The sequence below is a fragment of the Herpailurus yagouaroundi genome, unplaced genomic scaffold (assembly GCF_014898765.1).
Source record: "Herpailurus yagouaroundi ecotype Mexico unplaced genomic scaffold, PumYag 160, whole genome shotgun sequence".
NCBI lineage: Eukaryota > Metazoa > Chordata > Mammalia > Carnivora > Felidae > Herpailurus > Herpailurus yagouaroundi.
Window position 1 is genome coordinate 21,852,813 of NW_024412401.1, and position 23,284 is coordinate 21,876,096.

At 46.1% G+C, this 23,284-nt stretch overlaps 1 long non-coding RNA gene across 3 annotated transcripts in view; it reads left to right on the plus strand.

Annotated features, from left to right (window-relative positions):
• LOC121034677 (uncharacterized) overlaps positions 1–23,284 on the plus strand; it is a 70,828-nt gene that overhangs the window by 43,462 nt on the left and 4,082 nt on the right. The gene's annotated exons all lie outside the window — the stretch shown is intronic.

The window sequence follows — 23,284 nt, forward strand, 5'->3', positions numbered from 1 at the left end:
TTGAGCTGGAGACAGTCAGAAGGAGGTAATTTCAAAATGGTTTTGTTTTAAAGAGGAAAAGGCGTATTAGTTAGAGTCTGGGGAATGATCCACGAATACACTTCACCTACAGTATGGCTCTTAAACCCTCGCTCATAGCAGACATTACTAATCAACGACATACTCTTTCCTATTCATGCAAAACAAAACCCACTTGCAAACCAGGCCCTAGAAACGGATCTCCATGATTTTGGTAGTCAGAAAAAAGATTCTGGAAATCATTTGGCAAAGGAATGAGCACTGAGCCTGGTATCAGGAACCCTGGCTCAGTTCTCTTGTGGTCTCGCTCTCTGAGTCTGGTTCCCCCTTTGCTCAAAGAGGAATCCCTCCTCGCCTGTCAGCTGCGGCTGCTGTGATGATGGTCAAGGTCACGGCTGAAGGATCTTGCAGGGCTATGGAGTACTGTCGTGCCAGCTGGATGGTTGTGGTTGTTCTGGGCACTGCCATTCACACATGCACAAATGAACTCTCCAAGGAATAGAGGTAGGTCTTGGGAGGTTTCCTCCTCATGCAGCTGTTGACGTTCAGGTTCTGTGTGCTGTGTAGCCACGTGTGGCTGTGGGGTGAGGGATGTGACTTGGGAGGAGATCTTGGATCCAGGGACCCCAGAGCAGGGTCAGAGAAGCAGAGTAGTGGAATATACCACCTAAGTGGCAGCAATTCACGCAACTGCTTATTCATTCAGTCGTAAACATTTTCTGCCAGAGCCTGAGCTGGGCTCCGGTGACTGACCAGCAGCTCAAGTTGTTGTTGGCTGACATCCTTCGAGGGTCCTGCAGTCTCATGGGTGACAGGGGCCTGAGAAAGGGCATGGCTCTGGAGAAAGGCTGTGTGTCCTTGGGCGAGCCTTTCACCTCTCTGAGTCTCAGTTTCCTCATCTGTGAAGTGGACGTAATATCTCCTCAGAGGGTTTATGTGAGGGTTTAATATTCCACCCAGGGGATTAAATGAGATCGTACACCTGGAAATGCCTGGCACATGGTAAGTACTCAAGGAACGTTAGCCAACTGCCAGGCATCAAGGCCAGTGACACCTTAGCAAATGCTTACGGAAATGGAATTCAGAGATTTTCGGAGCGCTGGAAACATTTTTATATTTGTGCAGGGCGAAAACAAATATTATTTGCCCTAAAACTATGAGAAGGATGCTAAAAGAATGAGGCTGTTGGAAAAAGAATAACTTCATTTGCAGGTATAGCATCAGTTTTTTTTTCAATTTGTAAGCACTTGTCTCTGTATTTGGGAGGAAAAATGAATTCATCTCAATCAGTCAGCCTGTTCCTGGGTGGTTTGGGGGGAAGCCACCGTCTCTCCAAGACCCAGGAGGCTCCGTGCCGCCTGGAGCAGAGTGACTGGAACCTGGTTGTTTTCATGGTGAGCTGGGACTAGAACATGCTTAATCATAACTGTGCTCTTTTTCTGTGCTCCCAAACCAGGCACAAGTAGGAAGCAGCTTTGCGAAGGTATCTCAATCCTGTGTTGGGGAGCTTTCACAGACGGCCAAGGAGGGCATCCCATGGCTGCTCCTGGGGCCACAGAACGATGGCTTGGGAATAACCCATTGAGCACAGTGGGGACGTGTTCACCCGGGAAAGGCAAAGAGTAGATGGTAGGGAATTCCAGGAAGCAGCCACTGTTTCTCTTGATCCTTCCTTCTTACCTTTGTTTCACAGTACATAGCCTGAATTGCCCCCTGAGTATGCCCTGATCATGGTCATGTACAGAAATAGGACTTTGTTGGACATGGATATTGCTGTAGAGGAATCTAGAAACCGGGTCTCCAGTACTCACCTGTCATTCCTGCCCTGGCCCATGAGTAAACGTTAAAACCAGAAACTTGAAAGGTAGGAAGGTCCTAAACATAGATCCCCTTTACAACAACTTCGTATGTCCCTTTGTGATCTTTCTCCTTTCTCTCCCCTTTTCCAAACATTTGGGCTGCCTCGGATTCCACTGGGATTCTTTAAGTTAGGATTTTCCACCATGAGCTGCACTTCTGTAAAGTGAATGTGCAGGTATAACAGTAGCTAAAGACACGAAGACATGAAAATGACCTATATTCCCCAGTCCCTGGCCGCTGACTGCTGTGTAGTGATGGGTAGGTAAGAACACTTAATGAGGCTGAGGTGTGTGGCCAGGGTGGGTAGGAGAGGGGGACATTCAAATGGGGCCAGTGTGTGCATTGGTCTCGCCCTACCTCCTTGATAAAAGGAAAATAGGGATGGGATGGAGGAGGGTGGGGGAGGAGATTCTCCCGGGAGAATCCCGCCCGCCCCGTAGGCGTTTGTGCTCAGCCCTGCCAGCTTCCCACCCCCACCGCCCCCAGGATGGAACAAGCTCTGATTGTGTTAAATGTTGACTATTCTCGTGCCACGGCCCCCTCAGGGACAGATTCTGGCAAAGATGATAGATAGACCTTGGAGCAGGAAAGCAGATGATGTTTGAAAGCACAGCGCTGGGGGAGAACCAGTCTGGGGCTTAGAGAAGAGAGCACGTTTTGTTTGTTTTTGTTTGTTTCCGCTGGATTTTGTTCAAGGGAGGTGGAGGGGACATTACAAAACGCCCTTTTTGATCTGTGGAAGCTCAGGCCTCAGGTAGCTCCCTGTTAACATCCTATGCCACAGTGTCAGAAGCCCTCACTCTGGGCCGGGCTTTGTGGGGTCACTGGGGATGCAGACAGAAGTCAGCCGTGGCCGCTGGCCTGAGGGCCTCAGTCCGGGGGAGACCGAGCATGCACAGACAGGGATGAGGCAGAGTAAGTCATTCTCTGATAGAGGTGGGTACAGGGAGCTGGGGGATGGAGGGGAGGGGACAACTGATGTGCTTGTGTGTGTGACTGGCAGAAGAAGACAGAAAAGCTCAGGGAGGAGGAGATTTCTACACGTTTGTGCCTGGGAGGTCTGGGTGATAAGAGGTTGCTCATGGATGGTGGCCAGTGCAAGGGTCTCCTGTGGAGGAAAGACAGGAATAAAAAGTGGAAAGGAAGCAGGAACCAGTTCATGGTGGCCCTTGAGTGTCAGGCCTCTTTCAGGAGGGCAATGAGAAGACATGAAGTGGTTTTCATAAAGCGAGCAACCAGTGCAGTTGGAGTTTTAGGGGAAGGGTCTTCCCAGATGGGAGAGAGGGTAACGTGCACAAGAGGATGGCCAGGGTTCTGAGTCTGAGGGGGCTCCATTCCTTTCCTCCCTTGCCCTTGGGTCCCAGGCTATCTTTGTAAAAAGCCATGTGGAGTCCAGGAGAATTTCCAGGGGGCAGGGAAGTACTTACTCCCAGACAGAGTGGAGTGAGAGCTTTATCCTTAGAGCATCATTACTGAACCTGCAGGCTGGGATGGGGAAGGTGGTGAGTGGAGAACTGGGGAGGTAGGAGGAAAGGAGATGGTGTAATCCTGTATAGGTGGGGGCACAAGTTTTGAAATCAGACAAGCTTGGCTTCTAATTCCAGCTCCACAGCTGTGTAACTTTATATGTGTTATTTAATATTTCTGTATCAGTCAGGATAGTCCAGGTTACGTTGCAGTAACAAACAGCGCCAAAGTCTAAGTGGTTTTAAATCACAGAGGTTTATCCCTGGTTCATGTTACAGTTTCATTAAAGGTTTGCTGCAGGCTCTACTCATACTAGTAACTCCAGAACCCAGGTTTATGGAAGCTCCTTTTCATTACTGCTTCTACAATGACTAAGGGAACGTGGAGCAAGCATCGTGACTCAGTTACTAGTTCTTAAAATGAGCCACCTCACTTCCACTCTCATTTTATTGGCCAAAGGTTGTTTGGCTGTGCCTAACTTCATAGAGTGTGTGGAAATGAGAATTGGAATAGTGATAGAATAGTGATAGAATTGGAATAGTGACTTTACACATGCACACAATAAGTCTCAACTGCCTTATCTATAAAATGGGAATAAAACTACCAGCCTCAGTTAGGCATTGTGAGTCTAATGAGAGAATGAATGTGAAGGTCTAGTCATACTCAAATAATAACAGCTGGAAAAAAAAAGTGTGGGTAAAAACAGTTTGAAAAAAGGGAGGCATTTATTCCTTTGGAGTTTCCTAGACAGCATGGCCTATTTACCCAGAAAAAGGTGCTGTGCCTGGAACAGCTATATCTGAAGGTTTTGCTTTGCTTGTGATCCCAGGAGTCCCTGCTGCTCCAGGAACTCCTGCTTATGAAAGGCTTCCCCATTCTCTATGAGTCTCAGGGCTGAGCGGGGGTGTTCTCAGAGGCACCCCCAGGCTTTCTCTCCAAGCCTGTGCATTTCAAACACCGACCTAATGTTTTTGCTGCTGCTGCTGAGGCCCTGTGGAAATGGCATTTCTATTCCAAGAATCAGTTCCCATTCATCACCGTGAAGCGCGATACCTGGGGGGAAATGGTAACTGAGACTTTGTGGGTCTCCAAAGACAGGAATGTGTCTGCACGAGCTGAGTAATTAGAGCAGTTTTCTGCACACGTGCCTAATCTTTATTTAAGACATTTCACTTAGGTACACATCTAAGTTATTCAAAAGTCAGTTAGATTTGAGACATGTATGTCATCCAACAATCTCTCTTCTCTATTTTCAAATAGTTAAATAAGCACCAATAACCATAATTGCAAATATTTATTGGGACTATGTGCTAAGCAACTGTACTCTGCACCTTATTTGAAATAACCCATTTGATTTTCATAACAACACTATATTCTTTCTGGTACCTGACCTAAGAAACTCATATGACTCCCAAGTTGTTTCCACATGGGCTTCTTAAATAATCTTTAAAAGGAAAGCGGTGAATCAATGAGAGTATTTGGCCTGTGAGACTAAGCAAATAATGGCAGCTAGCATGTATATAGAGCTTATTATGTACCAGGCACTGTCCTAAATGCCTCTCACGTATTAGCCTACTAATCGTCTCAGTAATCCATGCAACAGACATTATTATTGCCATTTTACAGTTGTGGTAAGTGAGGTTGGTCAAGATTACATAACTCTCTAGACATAAACATAGCCAACAGGTGGTAGACCCAGCACTTGAAACCAAATAGGCTCTTAACCACTATATTGTACTGTCTCTTGGGACCTAGTAACCTCAATGTCTTTGAGCTACTGTGAGGACTGTCACCTGGAAGATGATGACAGAAAGGCTGTTCACTCACTTTTAGATCAGCAGAAGCAGGACCAACGGTGTCAGCCACACAGGCAGATTTGGATTCCACCTAGGAAAGAACTGTCCTACATTAGTGTTGCTCACAGATCAGAGTTCCTGGTAGGTAGTAAGCTCCCCATCACCAGAAGTCCTCAACAGACTGGATGATGACCTCTCCCAGAGAGGCACGAGTGGAATCCTTCCTTGGGCTGTAGGTTGACCCAAAATGGCTCCTGTGATCTTTTGACACAATGATTTACTAACAACTGTCAGGACATCTGAGTATGGCAGGAAGTTTTTAAACGAATATATCCTCTTCCTACTTAAAATTGGAAGCAGATGATGAAGCTACATTAGTGGCAAATACAAAGGCCCAGGATACTTTTCCAGAGCTCAGTAGTATCATCAAATTAAACTCATAGCAAAGCTACTCTGACACATGGTAATGATGCAAATAATTGTTGTTACCTGGATGATCAATTAACCTAAGTTCACTTCATTGACTCTAAGCAGTATAATTTTCATTAGTCAAACATGCATTTTTATGTTTTTCTTTTCTAGCTTTATTAATCTACCTGACTTTTAAAGCAGTGCTGAATTGGGAAGTTTTTCTTGATGCACTGTAGGGTTTGTAGGGTTTTATCTTTCTTGGAGAAGCCATTAGAGGATGGGAAGCTTGGAGGTGGGGGATCACTCCTTGGTTGGATAGGAAGAGCCAGGCAAAGGCCAAGGACCTGCCTGGTGATCAGGAGCTATGGGTAGGGAAGACCTGACAGGAACATGGGTCAGAGCTTGGGAGTCTGGGAGGAGCAGTCAAGCTCTCAGCAGAAACTACAGTGATCCCACAAAATGGCCCAGCCCCTTGGGACCAAAGTCCAGGGCAATGGTCAGAGGTGATAAAATAGGGCAAATGCAGGAGGAATGGTATGAATAATATGTGGCCCCTGCCTCAGCATCTGGGCCTTTGTCTGGATCCCCTGGGGGCAGGAGCCAGTTCCACATGGGTGGGCATAGGTTCTGGATACAAGGGCAAGAAATTGTAATGGATAAGCAAAAAGACCCAGTACAGGGGTCCCAGGAGCTCCTGGTAGTAAATCCAGACCAATGTTTGCAAGCAAACCTCCTCCCTCCCCAAGATCTTACCCCCATGGGGGTGGTGGTTGGGGGTACAGGGCTGTGATTCCAGTCCCAGCACTGTCCCAACAGTGCATAGCTTTGGCAACATCCCTTCTTTCTCAGGCCTCAGTTCTTCATCTCTACAGTGGGAGAATTGGTCCAGACGTTCCCTAAGGACCTCCCAGTTCTAAATCATGATGGGAGTGGCTCTCAAACATCTTCTTCTCCTTCTAAAGGGCTGTCGGGAAGATTAAACCAACCATGAGTCTTTTGCTCTTCTGCTTAAGAATTGAGGATTTCTATGAACTAGAGTTTTTGATGTGCAGTCCCAAGAGCAAACTGGTTCAAGAGGGAATAATTTGCCTTGGAAGCTCCTACAAGTAATGATGGATGTCCCGAAGGGAAGGTACATCCAGGAAAGTGTCCCCAGCCCCCGAGCAGAAATCATCTCCCCATCCCCTGAATGCCCAGCATCTCCCTAATAGCATTTTCTACCTAGTATTTTGAGCAACTGCTTATGGGTCGTATATCCACCAACTAGGTCCTAAGCCTCCAGAGCTCAGCAACCGTGTACCTAGTAGGCTCTCGGGCAAGATTTGTGGTACAGCTGATGACTGGCTGGATGACTGGACATCTCTGATTTCAACCAAGTGTCCCACCTCATTTTGTTGGGAAGATCTACTAGGATCTGCACTGCTTAAATGCACAGAAGCCCTCCTACTCTGGCATTCCTGAAAATAGAAAAAATCCACATGGGTAGGAGAGGGGTGTGCTAGGTAGAAACTATCCAGGCATTCCCTGGAATGCAGACTCCTAGAAGCTTTGTTTCTTCCACCGGTGATCTTAATCCTGGTCACACTCCAGAGCAGACCCCTGGGGGTGGCACCTGGGCTGGCCTGGGGGCTTCCAAAAAAGGCTCCATGCCATCTTCTTATGGTTGGAGGCCCAAGAGCTGGGGTTTAGTGATATTATGCTCTAAATAATAAAAAGTAATCATTGCTGGTGAGTTTACATTTTGGCAAAGTCTGTGCTCAGCCTTTTACCTACTGAATCCTCGTCACAACCTTATGATGAGAGAACTATTATCACTCCCAATTCTTAGAGAACTAAGACCCAAATCCATACAGCAAGTGATACTTTCCCTCTGGCACCTCACATGAATCCTTCTCATTCCTGTCTCAGCCTTGAGCATCCCTTCCTCAGACCAGCCATCCAGATCACTCCTCAATCAAGAGGTCCCCATGCTACCCCATCATTCTACATCGAAAGTCCTCAAAGTTGAGCATGTAACAGAGTCTCCCAGAGAGCTTAAGACATACATTGCTGGGCTCCACCCTAGAGGTTCTGATTCAGTTCTCCAGCAGGGCTGGCTCATGCCTAGGTAAACCAGCCCCAAATTTCTGATTGTGTGCAAAGGGGCTGTTCTGCCATGGTCCGGTCATGTATATCCTAGAAACTACCTGGAACCTAGAGAGGCCAAGGGGCCCGGTGAACAGTGGGGATAATGTTATAGTCACAGCCTCCAGTTTCTGACTACCCACATGTAGCAGGGCAGCTGAAAGCCCAGGAGGAACTGACCCAGCACAGCACCGGCCCATCTGGTACTTGGAGCTGTGTAGGCCCAGTCAGAGGGCCCCAGAGACCCGGGTATGACCAGAGAGGACAGCTGATGGCAATGGGACTGCTGGCCGCATATTGAAGCATATAGCCTTGTAGATTCTCACTCCTGAAGAGGAAAGCACAGGAAGAAGAAAGCGGAGAGGAAGGACAGAAAGAGGATAATAGAAGCACATCGCGCACTGTGCTTCTCTTTGGCAAACTAAATGCTTATTGAAATTAAGATAAGCTTGACAGACTTTTGTTAGCAGTTTTGGGGCCTATCTGAGAATATCTTGCCTTGAGAGACTTCTATTAGAACTGACTCCACAACTAATAATGTAGTCTCTGTCACTTAACTCAAAAGTCCCTCCTGGACCCGCACAGTGAAGCGTTAAGGAAATGAAATCTTTTTTTTTTTTTTTTTTTTTAACATATACAGCAAAGTTTGATTTGTTGAGAACATTTCTACAACTGACAAGTTACAAGCCATGTCTGAGAGGCCCACTGGGAACTTTCAAATTTTGAGCAGCAGTTTCTAATCACTGACGATCATTAGCATTTTAGTGAATAGATTTTTGATAAGAAAAATCTTTGCTCTGTGGGTAGAAAAAAAAAAAAACCTGACATTTGATAATGCAAACAGAGTAGCAATTTTAATTAGGCCTGCAGTCCTTCTTGGTGTGGCAAACATTGCACAAGATCCAGATGTTTTCCGTCTTACAGGATGTGAACTTAAGGCTGTGTCAAGCCACTGGTGCCGGGCGCTTTGCTGATTGGATCTCCAGGGTGAACATAATAACCACTATTTACTGAGCACTTACTACATGCCAGATTCTCTGCTGTTTCACATGCATGATCTCAATTGGTTCTCAAATCTATCTGATGAGATAACTTATTATTTTCATTCCCATTTTACAGGTGAGAAAACTAAAGACCAGAAAGGTTCACTAACCCAAAGTCACCCAGCTCATTATTGGTGGAGATACTAACCAAAGTCTGTGTGACTTAAGAATCTCCATGTTTACCCACTAAGCCATGCCTCCTCTCAGAGTCATGTGACCTCTCCCAGCCTCAATCTGCTAGTCTGTGGGATGGGGGTGTGATCAGTCATATTTCCTTCACTGGACTCTGGCAGAACTCTGAGGAAGGGGTGGCTGTACTTAGAACATTTTTTCCTCTCAGGGAACTAGAACCTAACACTTTGTTTTTTCCATTGATCCTAGCCTTACCTTTTGGGGTCACCCAGAAGAACCCCGATTCTCTTTCCTGGTGATATTCAGAAATTTGTAATCGGCTCTTGCTGGGCCATTGGATAGATAGATGTTTAGCTTTTCAAGAAACCACAGAACACTTTTCAAAAGGAGCTGTACCACATTACACTCCAAACTGCAATGTGTATGAGTTAGAGCTGCTGTATATCCTCTCCAGCATCTGGTGTTTTAGCCATTCTAGGTGTGCAGTGCTATCTCACTGCAGTTGTGATTTGCATTTTCCCAATGACTAATGATGTTAAAAGACTTTCCATGTATTTCTTAGTCACTTGTATATCTTCTTTTGTGAAGTGTGTTTTCGGACTTTGTCTTTTGTTCATTTTTTTTAAAATTGTGCTGCTTGTGTTTATTATTGAGTTGTAGGGGTTTATGTATTCTGGGTACAAATCTTTTGTCAGGTAAATATGTTGTGAATATCTTCTCTCATTTTATGGTTTACCTATTTCTTTTTTTTTTCTTTTTTTTTTTTTTTAGAAATAGAGAGCAGCACAAGTAGGGGAGAGGGGCAGAGGGAGAGAGAGAATCTTAAGCAGGCTCCATGCCCAGTGGCCCCTCACAGAGCCTGATGTGGGGCTCGATCTTACAACTGTGAGATCATGACCTGAGCCGAGATCAAGAGTTGGACACTTAACCACCGACTGAGCCACCCAGGCGCCCCCACGTATTTATTTTCTGAATGGTGGTTTTTCGATGAGCAGATGTTTTAATTTTAATCAAGTCAATTTTCTCACATTTTCCCCCTATGATTTAGACTCTGTGTACTTTCTAAGAAATCATTAGGTCACAAAGATATGCTTTCTGCTTTCAGTTTTACTTTTAGGTCTATAATCCATCTTAAGTTTATTTTTCTGTACGGTGTGACACAAGGTCAGAGTTCTTTGTTTTTCATATGGATATTCATTTGTCCCAGCACCATTTGTCAAAGACTTTTTCCTTTCCTCATTTAATTGTTTTGGCATCTTTGTTAAAAATCAAATGACAATAAATGTACGGACCTATCTCTGAACCTTCTATTCTGTTCCATGGATTTGTGTGTCTATCCTTTCACCAAAACCATACAGTTTTGATATTTTTAGCTTTATAGTAAATCTTAAAATCTGGTAGGTTAAGTCTTCTTATTTTGTAATTCATTTTCAAGGTTGTTTTGTCTATTATTGGTCCTTTGTCTTTCTGAATGTTAAAATCATCTTGAGTGGGCTTACAATGGATCTTTCAATCAATTTGAGGAAAATTGACATTATGATAATATTGAGGCTTACAATCCATGATTTTTTCATTCAATTTTTAATTTACTCAATTTATTTAGGTCTTTTTGATTCCTTTTGGTATTATTTTATAGTTTCACTATAGAATAATTTCACATCTTTTGTTAAATTTTTCCCTAAGTGTTTGATGCTTCTGAATGCTATTATAAATGGTATTTATTTTTAGTACAATTTTCTGATTGTTCATTTCTAATATATAGGTGTGCAGTTGATTTTTATATCAATTTTATATATTGTTACATCTTAAATTCACTTATTAGTTCTAGTAGTTTTCCTTCTTTCTTTGTAGGTTCCTTAGGATCTCCTATGTACACAGTCATGTCATCAACAAATAGAGACACATTTAGTTCTTTCTTTGCACTCTATATGCCTTTTATTTATTTTTCTTGTCTTATTGCATTAACTAAACATTTTCCCTTTAATGCATCTTAAGAAAATCTTGATTTTGGTAAAAGTCAGTCTTTGCACAGGTTTCAGTGTTTTTTGCCTTCATAAAAAAAAATCACAAATAATCAGTTGCGAAAATCCCTTCTACTCACAGGGGTAGTGTTTTTCCAGACTTAGGAGCAAACTCAAGAACTTGGCTGTCCTTTTTCTTCTTGACATGGGATGAAATTTAACTTGCATAGTAGTTTTTAGAGCTGTTTGCCGAATGTTCCTAGTCTTTCCACTTTCTGGACACAAGATAGCACTGCACTTCTTTGGTAGCTCATGGTTAGGTGGAGCTGTGTGACTGGTTTCAGCCAATATGTGAGTGATGAAATGATATGTGTCATTTCTGCACCAGGGCATTGAACTACTACTAATCCAAGAGTCTCCAGAGCTCTCTTCTTCCTCTAGCACATTAACAAGTGATGTTTGAGATGGAAGCCCCTCCATCTGCCTAGATCTCTGAATGCCTACAATGAGCAGAGTCTCCCCAGTCCTCCCCCTCTCCCGTTCCCTCCACTACCACTGACCCACAATGGACATATGGCTTAAGGTAGAAATAAAATTTTATTGTTTTGAGGGACTGAGACTTTTTTTTTGTTGTTATAGTAGCATTACCTAGCCTATCCTGACTGATACAACTTGCATGAAGTTTTAAAGAGAGATGACTAAGCAAAATGATAGGTGGAGGCAATGTAAGAAAACACATTGTTTTAGTTTTCTTATAGTGAGACAAAGGACATATACTTCCAGAGAAACCAGCAGTGAGCCAAAGCCCAGAATCTTATGTGAGTTTTGAATACAACCAGATCCCCAGTGCCCAGCACATAGTGTACATTCAAAAGAGGTACTTGTTTGCATTCAATTAAGCCGGAGTTCTCCCTTCAGCTTGTGCTTGGTAAAGTAGAAGCGTGGCATTTTCCTTCTCTTTCCTGCACTACTTTCTTGCCTGCAAATGGGAATGGCAAAAACAACTTGTCCGCGAGAATTGTTGGGAAAAATTGTGCTGATTACAAAATGCTTTGCAAAATGTAAAATCCTATCTAAGTGGCAATTTTCTCCATTGCTCTGCCAATTGTAATAAATAAATATTGTTTTTAAAGCTGGCTCCTGGCTTGCTTTCCAGTGACCATCCCATCAAACACTCTAACATGCCTAGGGTTATTGTCCACTCTGGATTTGCATGTGTGTGCATGGCATTTGTGTAATGCTGTTTACCGAGGAGTTGAGTAAGCCCATCTTGTAGCAATAAAACTTGAGAACAATGTCATACTCCATTGGAGAGGTGATGGGTCAGAACAACTCGCTCAGGACAACTGTGCTATATGCTCAAGGGCACAGGAGCTTGTTTCAAGTCATTTCTGTAGCTCCAGTGTACCTGGATTAAGGGATGTCCTCTGTGGTTATTAACATTTTTCAGTTCTTTGCCCAGCTTGGATTGAGACCCTAGGTTCCTGGTTCATATTATAGCACCATGGGAAGAGTTCTAGAACTCCCATAAATTATGTAACTGCTGACCACATGGTAGGACCATGTTCACTGACCACCTACTATTGACCACATGCTAGGAACCATGAGGGATGTAAAGATTGCTGACATAGTCTCTGATCTCAATGAGCTTCCAGTTAGTAAGGGGCTAAGGGAGACGTTCATTCATCCATTCATTCGTTCACCTGTGCAGTCATTGATCCTACTAATACTAATTCCATAATATTGACTGATATTCCAGGTACCATTCTAGCTACAAAACAGAGTCTCAGCTCTCATAGGAGCATATATTCTAATAGGGGGATACAGACATTTATCAAATAATTACAGTAACAGATACTTTATTCTAAGCTGTGATAAGCACTGTTGAAGAAGACTTTAGAGTGCTGTAAGGACAAGAAAGCAAGAGGAATAGACTTTATCAGGGAGAATCAGCCAAGAAAGACTTCTCTGAGTAAGTGACCTTTGAGTTGAGATCTACAGGATGAATTAAGAGTTGCCCAGTCTGGGTGTTGGTGGGAGGAGGGAAAAGCCAGGCAAAAGAAACACTACATTTAGTACAAGACAGACTATATGATGAGCTACAAAAGAGGGAGAGATAACATGCTAGAGGAGGTCCCAGAACAAGTTTAATTATTACTAGGGGAATGAGAAAGACTGCCTACAAGAGGTGGTGCTTGGGCTGGGCCTGGAATGACAGGAAGGACTTTTGCAGGTGGAAGGAGAAAGTACAAGCAAAGAGCCAGAAATACAAAGAGTAGAGGGTGAAAAATCTAGGACAGACTGTGAAGAGTCTTTAATGCAGACTAAGGAGTCTGGTCCTTACCAACTGTTGGTGGTGGAGAGTCACTGAAGGTGTCAGAACAGGACAGTGATGTAATCAGAGTAATTGAGTGAGAGAGACTTCTTTGTCTCCCTGGAGACAACTTTGTCTGTAACCAGAAAGGATCTCAGAGCCCCTGGCCTCCCTGGAGCCCAGATACCCCCTTGGGGTTCCAGTGGTCAGCTCTCTCTCTGCCCACAAGGAGAAACCCCAAGGTCCTGAGGATACAGTGCAGGAGAGGCAGGGAGTGGGGGACACAGGGTCCTAAAGCTAGGACCTTCTTCCCTAGTGGCAACAGAATGTATTTATGAGCACTGTTTCCAAAGTGACTCAGAGCAGAGAGCTGTGTGTGTGCCAACCATTGTGTGAAACAGGCTGACATGAGAAAGGGCCTTGTATTAGTTTTAGGACTCTTTTATGTGCAAGGGAAAGAATCCCAATTCAATCTAAAACAAAGACTAAACAGAAGTAATTGAGCCATGGAACTGGGTACCTTCAGGGGATTGCCCTGGTTTCAAGTACAGCTGAATCCAGGGATTAAACCAAGTCGTCAGGATTCTCTCTCTCTCCATCTCTTGGGTTTGTTTCTATTTGTCTTTGCAGTTGGACTTCCTTTATGCAGGTGAAGAAAAGAGCTGTTGAAAGTCCTAGTCTGACACTCCAGCAGATAGAGGGAGTTTCTATGTCAGTACGTAAGTCCCAGGGAAGCACTCTGATTGGCCCTGATGAGTCACATGTGCATTTCTTGGACCAATCACTGGTGCCACAGAGAGGAGGTACTATGGTTGGTACCGTCCTGAGATTGACTGGCAACCCCAGCCAAATCACATACAATGGAGGAGAGCACAGCCCCAGTGAAAGCAAAGCTGAGCTAACAAAAATAACCCAGAGCCATTATGGTTCTTTCCTCCGGTTGTCCACTGTAGAGCAAATCATAGGAGAGTATTTATATTCATCCTAGAAATCTGGGAGGCTGAATCATTTAAGGAGAGCATAATACTAATTATATATATTTAAATGAGATTTTGAAGACAGGTATAGTAAATAGTTTCCATATGACAAGATTAATTGAAGTTGTGGAGTTATTTTTTTTAATGTTTATTTATTTTTGAGAGAGAGAGAGAGAGAGAGAGAACATGAGCAGGGAGGGGCAGAGAGAGGGAGACAGAATCCCAAGCAGGCTCCATGCTGTCAGTGCAGAGCCTGATGCTGGGCTTGAATTCACAGCGCAGAGCCTGATGCAAGGCTAATATGCATGAATGCTGAGATCATGGCCTGAGCTGAAATCAAGAGCTGGATGCCCAACTGACTGAACTGCCCAGGCGCCCCTGTGGAGTTGTTTTCAGTAGGGTTTTAGTTGCTCCTCCAAGGGGTTTTGAGGCAAAGGGTTTGATGGTGCTGTTATTTTGAGGGAGGAGCCTCAGAGGGAGTTCAGGTGACCTGGGCTCTGCCTCTGGGCCTGCGCACAGCTCACTTTGTGATTTTAGACAAGTCCTTTCCTCTCCCTGGACCTCAGTTTGCCCAGTTTTACAATGAGAGCCATGGTGTCTGCTGGTATATCTGATGGATCTACCACAAAGCCATGGATCTGTCATAAAGCCCACTCCTGTACTATCTGCTCTCTCTTAGTTAAATCACATTGCAGGAGAGACCTGTTGGTCCCACAAGCACAGGATGCCCCAACAAGGAGCACATGAATTCTGCCCCTGCCAGCTTCTATCTGAAGACTTAGAGAGGCTTGTGCTGGGATTAAGACTGAACCAAAGTTCAGTATTCCTGAAGTGCCTGGCCCTGGTCCTGGCCCCGCTGACAGGGGCTCACAAAGAGGGCATTTACCCAACTATGATTTCTAAGAAGCAGATACACAGAGTCATAGAGACTCTGGGCTAGAAGTTCCCACGAGGTCCCTGAGCCAAGACTGCTGTCCTATGCTGGAGGCTCCTCCCCAGTAGCCAGGAGAGTGCTCCTCCAGTTGCTGCTGCACACCTCCCATGACATGGGCACACTTCCATCTAGACCCCTCTGAAGTCCAATCTGCCCTGAAGCTTGCTACAAGTCTCAGTGGCAGAGGAGAGTATCCCAGTCACAGATTTGGGGGACAAAAAGCTCAGGATGTCTGGAGCACTGAGCAAGTACGTGGCAGGGGTAGGAGACGAGGGGCAAGAGAAGGCAGGCCTTGAAGACTAAAAAGGAAGCTGAATTCTGCCTCGAGGGCAAGGGGATATCTCTGGAGGACATTAGGTGAGAGAGAAAGTTGACCCTTCGGAAAGGCCTCTAAACTGTGGTTTGGAAGACATTGGGGCCAAGCTGGTGCCTAAACCCAAGAGAGATGATGGATGCCCACACTATGGAGTTGATAAGAGAAGACCCAAAGGCTGACTACGTGGCATTTGGTGACCCAGTAGTCATAGGATGGCGCCCAAATCTGAGGACAGAAGCTGAGATACCATTGGCTGGGATGGAAACCTAGGGAGGCAGCTTTGAAGAAGGACTAAGTTCATTAGTAGACACAGGGCGTGTGAAATTCCTGGCTGGCCATCTGGAGGTTTCAGGGATCGTAGTGGAGGTCGGAGGTTCAGACCAACTTCTCAGATCCCGGAAGACCCCTGGAGGCCTCAGCAATGCCTTACCTACCCCGGACATCTGATAGAAAGATGGAGTCCAGTTCTAGCTGAGGGCCATCATTTCTGAACAGGGATTTCAGTGCCTTTCTTCCTTTGGGAAGGTTCTTGATCACAGAGTCCTGAAGGGCTCCTGACTCTCTGGGATCAAGGAGATCCTGCAGTTTCCCTTCCTCATGACTGCTCCAGGCCAGCTTGGAAGGTGGGTGGAGGTTGCAGGGGAAGGAGGGCAGGCAGGTGTGCAGGTGTGCAGGCTGCCCAGGGTGGAGGGGCAGGGCTTGCACCAATACAACCTGTGAGTGTGCGTTCCTGTTTTATTAAACACTCCTGGTGAAGTATTTCTCATCTGCAAGGGGCCACACCAGAGGATCTTAGCACTCACCTCTGCTTAAAAATGGAGACTAGTTCCTTGAGTCTGAATTTAAAGAAACTTCCCGTCAAAGCCATTTAAAAGGCTGAGGAACTGCTGAGAGGGGAGAAGATTGGATCAGAAGCCTGTAAAAATGAGTTTAAATAAAAGAAAAAAAGGAAACAAAATGATTATACAAGCAGTATGTATTTGTGAAATAGAAAGTGCAATGTGTATTGCAGAAAAGGAGAGTGTCTTTCCTGGCCTCCCTACTTTCCTTTAGGTGGTTGCTGGGGTGGGGGGGCGCTGGGTTCCCCACCTTTGGTCCTGGAGGTGGGCCCCAGGGGGGGGAGGGAGGGAGGCTGGGGGGCAGGCAGGGTTGGGAAGGCCACACCTCCTGGTGGGTGGCATGAGCCCTGGATCTGTGGCCTGTGACGTCAGGCTCTGGCTGGACTGCCCCTCTCTGGCCTTGGCTGCTTCCTCCGGAAAATGGGGCGAGGTGCCCGTGGGGCCTCCAGCCAGGGGGCTTAGCTGATGATGGGCATGAGGGAAGGGATCAGGGAGCTGGCTGGAAGCTGGTAATTAATAAATGAAATGCCCTGGGACTGCTGCCGAGCCGCCTCAGATGACATATCTGTCGCGGGCTCGGCAAACCATTAAATGACCATTTTCTGACAGAACGACTTCCCCGCTTGCCAGGACATATTTTCTCTTCTTGCCCTCTTTTCTCCTCCACTCCCCTCCCCCATTTCTCCCTCACCCTGGACTCTGCCCTCCCTGCTGTGCCACTGTCCTGGATGTCTCTCTTTCTGTCTCCGCACGTGTCTCTGGCTATCTCTCCATCTCTCTGCCTCTCCCTGTATATGTGTGTCTCTGTGTGTCTGTCCTCCCCTAGTCTCTCAGTGTCTCTATCTCCCTCTATCTCTGTGTGTCTCTGTCTGTCCCCTGCCGTCCCCCCCCCCCCCCCCCCCCCCCCGCATCTCTTCTCTTTGTGGCTGCCTCTCTCTTTCTCAGGTCTCTGGCCCTCTCTTCTCCCAGGCTGCTCTCTCTCTCCCCCACCTCCCCTCTCTCTGCTTCTCCCCGTCTGTATAAGGTTTAACTACCCCCCCCCCCACCCCCCTTGTCTGGTTCAGCCTCCCCCCTCCCTGCCTCCCCCCTCCCCGGCTGCCTGACGGCTCCAGTTCATTTCTGCCTGTTTAATTGGGCCCCGGATGAGTTTGGTCGACAGGGCCATTCATCATGTGGCCGCGGCTGGCGGCGGAGCCCGGGGGAGCGGGGCTGACAGCTCCGCCAGGCTGGGATGCGGCCTGCGTCGGGAAGTTCACATATTTGGGCATTAGTGCAGCTATTAGTTTAACAAGCTTCGTTTATCCTTGTCACTACCACTTCAGCTTCCCATGTAATCATTTGAAATGTAGATTACAGCCAGACAAATGGGACAGCGCAAGACGCGCAGGGTGGAGGGAGTGACACGCAGCTCGTTAGGGCCGCCTTCCCAGCCCCATCCCTTTCCAGGCAAGTCTTTGATTAGCTTAATATTCACATGATTTCAGTGGGAAGCGCCAGTCACCTGTGCCAAGCCCCCAGTGCTGGGCCGAGGTGCCCAGGGTGTACCTAGGTGAGGGTCCAGGTCCTGCCAGGGTGGGGTTCCTCTGGTTCAAAGACTACCCACGCTGCAAGGAAACGTGGGTGGCCAGGGCCTCAGAGTCTGCCCTCCCAAAGTGGTCTTCCAGGATGAGGTGGTTTCCAGACCCTGGCTGTGCCCTCCAGCTCTGATTTTGGCCTCGTGGGCTATTGTCTTCTTGTGTGACCTGAACAAGGTCTGGCCTTCTCTGGGCCTTGTGTCCCCATCTGGAAAGTGAGGGTTCCAGATTGGATTGGGTGGGCCTGCTTTTCTCCATTCCCCTGCCAAGATCCCTCACCTTGGTTCTTTTGAACCCAGTGTCCAGTCATTTCTATTCTTTACGCAGTAGATTTCGGGCTCCTTTCAAAATGTAAACCTGTCTCTGTCTGTGTCCTGCTCCGAAGGCCCTCATGGCCCTCAGAATGAAGGCTGAACCCCTTCCGAGGTCTTGGAGCGAAGGTGGGGGAAAGGAAGGCTTCGGTATCTCCTACTGCCCGCCCTCCAGCTTGACCTCCTCTGTTTATGCACTTCAGTTCCCTGCAGGCCTGGAAGTTGTCAAATGCCCCGAGCCCTCTCTCAGCTCTGGGGTTTTGTGCATGCTGTTTTCTCTGCCAGAAATACCATTCTCCCTGTGCCCCCTTCCCCAACCCCTTTTCTCGATCCTCTTTCTTATCCTTCTCATTCTTAGTTTAGATGTTCCTTCCTCCAGGAAATCTTGTGCCCCGCCCCGGGGTCCTTCTGCCCAGTGCCTGCCCTATGTGCGTCTCAGAACCCTACCTACAATAGCACTTAGCACGAGCAGTCAAACTGTCTGCTTGTGTCCCCCACTGGACCGTGAATTCCACGAGGGCAGGGCCTGCCTAGCACAGGACCTGGCCCTGGAAGCTGAAAGAGTAGGTGGACCGCCAGCAGCGCCGTGCCTGAGCAGCCTTGGACAGAGAGGCCCTCACACACCAACATTCCCCGTGCAGCAAGTTCATTATGCCCAGCCTCCTTCTTCCTGACCGCCCCCCCCCCCCCGTCCCCCATCCTGCTGACACAGCCCACCTCCCTCCACCCGTACGCACAGCTCCAGAAGGGTCAGAGTCTGGTTCCCTGGGAGCACCTCCTGAATCAGTCAGGGTCCAGGAGAAAATGGTTGGCCCTCTCAAAGAGTTCAACCGAGGAGAGTTTACTGACGGGGCTCTGCAGAGCTGTGAGCCGAGCTAGGGAAACCAGTATGGGATAGTGAGGCATCGGTGGGGAGCCATCACACTTTAAGGCCTGAAGGGCAAGGGCGAGGGAGTATTGTTGCCAGAACCTGGAGAAAGCAGGAGCCGTGGGACAGGGGCTGTAAGAAGATGTAAACCTTATAAAGCAGTCACTATAGAGTTGGGGTGAGGCAAGGAACGACTAGGGGTAAATCTTCTGACTCCTCACTCTTCTCTCCCTCTACTGTCTGTCTGGTGCCTCCCAGAGGGCCAGGGGGCTCTGAGTGCTGTGGTCCACGGAGATTAACCTCCTGGGATACAGAGCAGGGAAGAGAATAAAAGAGGGGGTATGGGAGGTGGGGGTATGGGACAGATAGAGAATACCCCGCATACCCCCCAACATTGCCACAGGCCAGCCCCTCTGCAGAGAGGCCAGAGGGCCCTAAGCTGACTCGCCTCTGGAGAAAGTGGAGATATCCTCTACAGAGGGCTCCACAGGGCATGGACATGAGTGCCAGCTGCCTTTTACATCATCCCTTCACTGGGACATCTCCCTGCTCAACCCAGCCAGGCCAGGGCAGTCCTAAACGGTTTCTTTTTTCACCTCTCCCCCTGCTGAGCAGCTCGTCTCTGTTTTCTTCCCGACACCTTCTGAATAATGACGCCAGACCTTGAAGCCAACGAGTCGTGAATCAAAGTGGCTTCTCGATATCATAAAAGAGATGTTCTAAACCCCAAACATAAAGATCGTTTTATCTTTATTAATAGTTTAATGCATCTGAGAAAGCTATTTGACATTTTTTACACCTCCAACTCTTTCCTTCATGCATTGCTGGTCAGATTACACCAGGGTTCAGCCACTTAAATCCGCTTAATAACTGACTAAATTCTACACTGAATTTACATTGAGCTACAAGCTGATTCGCAGATATAGGGGAAATTTCTAGCAAAAACAAACAAATAAACAAACAAAAAACCCTACACCAATGTCCTGACTCCAAAGTTGTAAATCTGCTTTAATAATGAAAAAGGAGTTAAAGTATTGGGATTGATGTCACATTTAATAGTACTTCCTGATGAAGACTCTGCAACACAAAGTGAAGAAATGTATCTCAATTAATAACTGGGAGTGAGTATTTTCTGCATCTGTTTAATTAAATTATTGCACTTGCAAACACATAATGTGGAATTAATTAAAAACACATAGAATTTGGGAAATGGAGACTAATTCAACTCCTCCCAGTTGCTGTCAGGCCCAGTACACATCAGTGCATGACACTGAGAGGAGAAAGGTTTGGTTACTAATGACATCTGAATTGGAATAACATCTAATTAATTGGCTAATTGTTTCTATCATACACACCGCCGCCACCACTGCCATTGCCACATCACAAAAACGTATCCAAACAATATGACTACACTTAATATGTACATGTACACACACTGGAGCCCAGCACACACCTACAAACATACAACCCCACATGCTGGGCACTTACATGCAAATATTCTCTCATAGGAGATACACATGCATAAATTTATATATCACACACAAATACTCCCAAGTAAAGGTTAGTGGAGAAGAGAGAAAAACCTATTCTCTGCTTCTCCCCACCTTCCCAGAAAGGAAAAAAAAAAAAATGTAACTGTCAGAAATGTGATAGGACTGTCGAAGACATATAGAAAAAGCTCAAACAAACCATGTAAGTTGTGAAACATAAATCCCAATTCTATTTGTTCTGCGACATTGTATAAACCACACATTTTTCAATAAGATAGAAAATTAAAATCCTCACCAGGTTCAGAATTGCTTGGGGAAGTTAGATAGAAAGCCTACTGTCCTGGCAAAAGGAGAAGCAACTGTTGGCTGGTCAAGTACTGAAGGATGCTTCAGGACCACGGGCAGCAGGGCCTCCCTTCCTCCTCATTTTAGAGCCGCTATAAATGCGTTCACACACCCAGGGCTGTGATTGGCCAGATATTCCATATGCATAGTCTCTACTTAAAAGATTACTCCATTCCTTGATTCCTTCAATTTCTGGGGAGTCCTTGAGCATCTCTAATCTACACATAGCTCCTGGGGTGTGCCTTCTACTCCCCCAAATCTGTAGTCTGTCCTTTCCCACCCCTCCCCCACCCCACTGAAGTTCACTTGATTCATTTAAATGCTTTAGTTCCAAATGGCTTAACATCTTCCTCACAAGGAATTCTCCCCAATGACTATCAAATATTAAGTAAAGCCAGTTAACCCCACACCCTAGAGAATTGTATAATGTTACTATATTCTGTTCAGAGAAGTTTTCTTTATCACATTTGGTTTCCCTTTCCCTAAGCCAATTTGTTACTCATGAAGAAATGTTTCAAGACTTCTTGAAAAGCTCATTGTTTTTAGTGTGTTTTCTGTGGAATGTCCCCAAGCCATTTGAAGACTAAATAATGACATCCTTTGGTTCGTTCTCATCCAAACATCATTCTTCCTCAAACAAGCTTCCTTGATCAGGCAGACAGGCTTCTCTTTGCAGGAGTCTCACTCCCCCCTCCCCATGGTTTGTCCCTCATGGACCTCCAAGCCACTATTTTTAATAGTTTCCCCCAGACGCTTTCTGTTGACAAGCAGTCTGCTGCCGTGGCAGCCTGACCCTTCTTTGGCTTAGGGGTAATTTTCAATGACAGGTACCTCATTGTAGCCAGAGTTCTACAGTTTCATTCTTCACTTTCTTCCCAGCCCTTGGGTTGGTGCCAGTGTTGATTGAGATCTAGCTCATTGCCTAAGCAGGATCAAGTGCCTGGGGGCTTCAGCCCTTTTGTGGGATGGAGATTACCACAGGTAAGGCCAGACCCAGAGATCCCTCAGTCTCTTTGATCTCTCATCTTTGACTCTGAGTCCTTGTGGTCAATGCTTGGTCCCTTGCCTTTGATTCATTTAGAATCACAGACTCATTGTCACTTCGAGATGGAAGGGCTGGAGAGCATGTCATTAAACCTTATGTCCTCCACCCCATTGTGCATATGGAGAGCCTGAGCCCCAGGTAAGGACCTTCTGACAGGGGTGTGAGAAGAATAGGACAGGAAGATGCCATTTCTCTCAGTGAGGGTAGAGGGGGGGTCCCAGCCAGTCCCTCTTGAGTTTCTGAAGCAGAAACTCTGGGTCCTCTACCATCTTCATACAAGTCTGCCCTATCTCCCATCTTCCTTCAATTTAATTCAATGAATGCTTATTCAGTATGGACTAGTTGAATAAAAAGGAAGGAATCTCTTCTCTGAACCAGGCAGTGTGCTACAGGCAATGGAGACAAGGTGGTGTGGCAAAAACTTCTGCTTATGTTCCAATATCCACTCTCTCCCCTTCCCATAGCAATAGAATTTGTAGCTGGACAAATAGGGCCACTCAGAATAAAGATCACATTCTCCAGTTTCCCTTGCAGCTAGATGTGGTCATGTGATTTAGTTGTGGCCAATGGGATATAGGCAGAAGTGTCAGGTACCAGCTTCCTGGAACCTTACTTAAGAGACAGCTGGTTCTCTTTTGTCTCCTTTATCCTGATCCCTGCAATCCTGATGCTGCCATCTTGGACCTTGGGGCTGAGGAACTAAAAGGAGGTCTCTGTGGGCCTCCTGCTGCCAAGTTGCCGTATCAGCCCTGATCACCAGCCTCCAGACTCCATATGTGACAGAGGGTAATCTTCTGCTTGTTTAAACCACTGTTATTCTGGGTTTTTCAGTCATTCATAGCTGATGTATTCTAATATGGGTAGTAAAATAAATACTTTTTTAATTTTTAATTTTTTTTTTCTATTCTTTCTAGCTTTGCCAAGAAAACATTGGTCTCTTTCAAAAGGAAATTTTATTCCTGGGGGCTCAGTCAGTTAAGCATCCGACTTTGGCTCAGGTCATGATCTCATGGTTTGTGAGTTGGAGCCCTGTGTCAGGCTCTGTGCTGAGAGCTCAGAGCCTGGAGCCTGCTTCAGATTCTGTGTCTCCCTCTCTCTCTCTCTGTCCCTCCCCTGCTTGCACTCACTCTCTCTCTCTCTCTCTCTCTCTCTCTCAGAAATAAGAAAACATTAAAAAAATTTAAAGGAAATTTTATTAAGAAACTAGATTCTCTAACTAAAAATATTTTAAATAAAGCGATGTGGGGGCGCCTGGCTGGCTCAGTTGGTTGAGTATCTAACTCTTGATTTTGGCTCTGATCATGATCCCATGGTTGTGGGATCAAACCCCACATCAGGCTCCATGCTCAGCATGGAGTCTGATTAAGATTCTCTCTCTCCCACTCCCTCTGCCCAACTCATTCTCTCTCACTAAAAATAAAGGCAAAAAAAATTTTTTTTTAATTTTTTTTTTCAACGT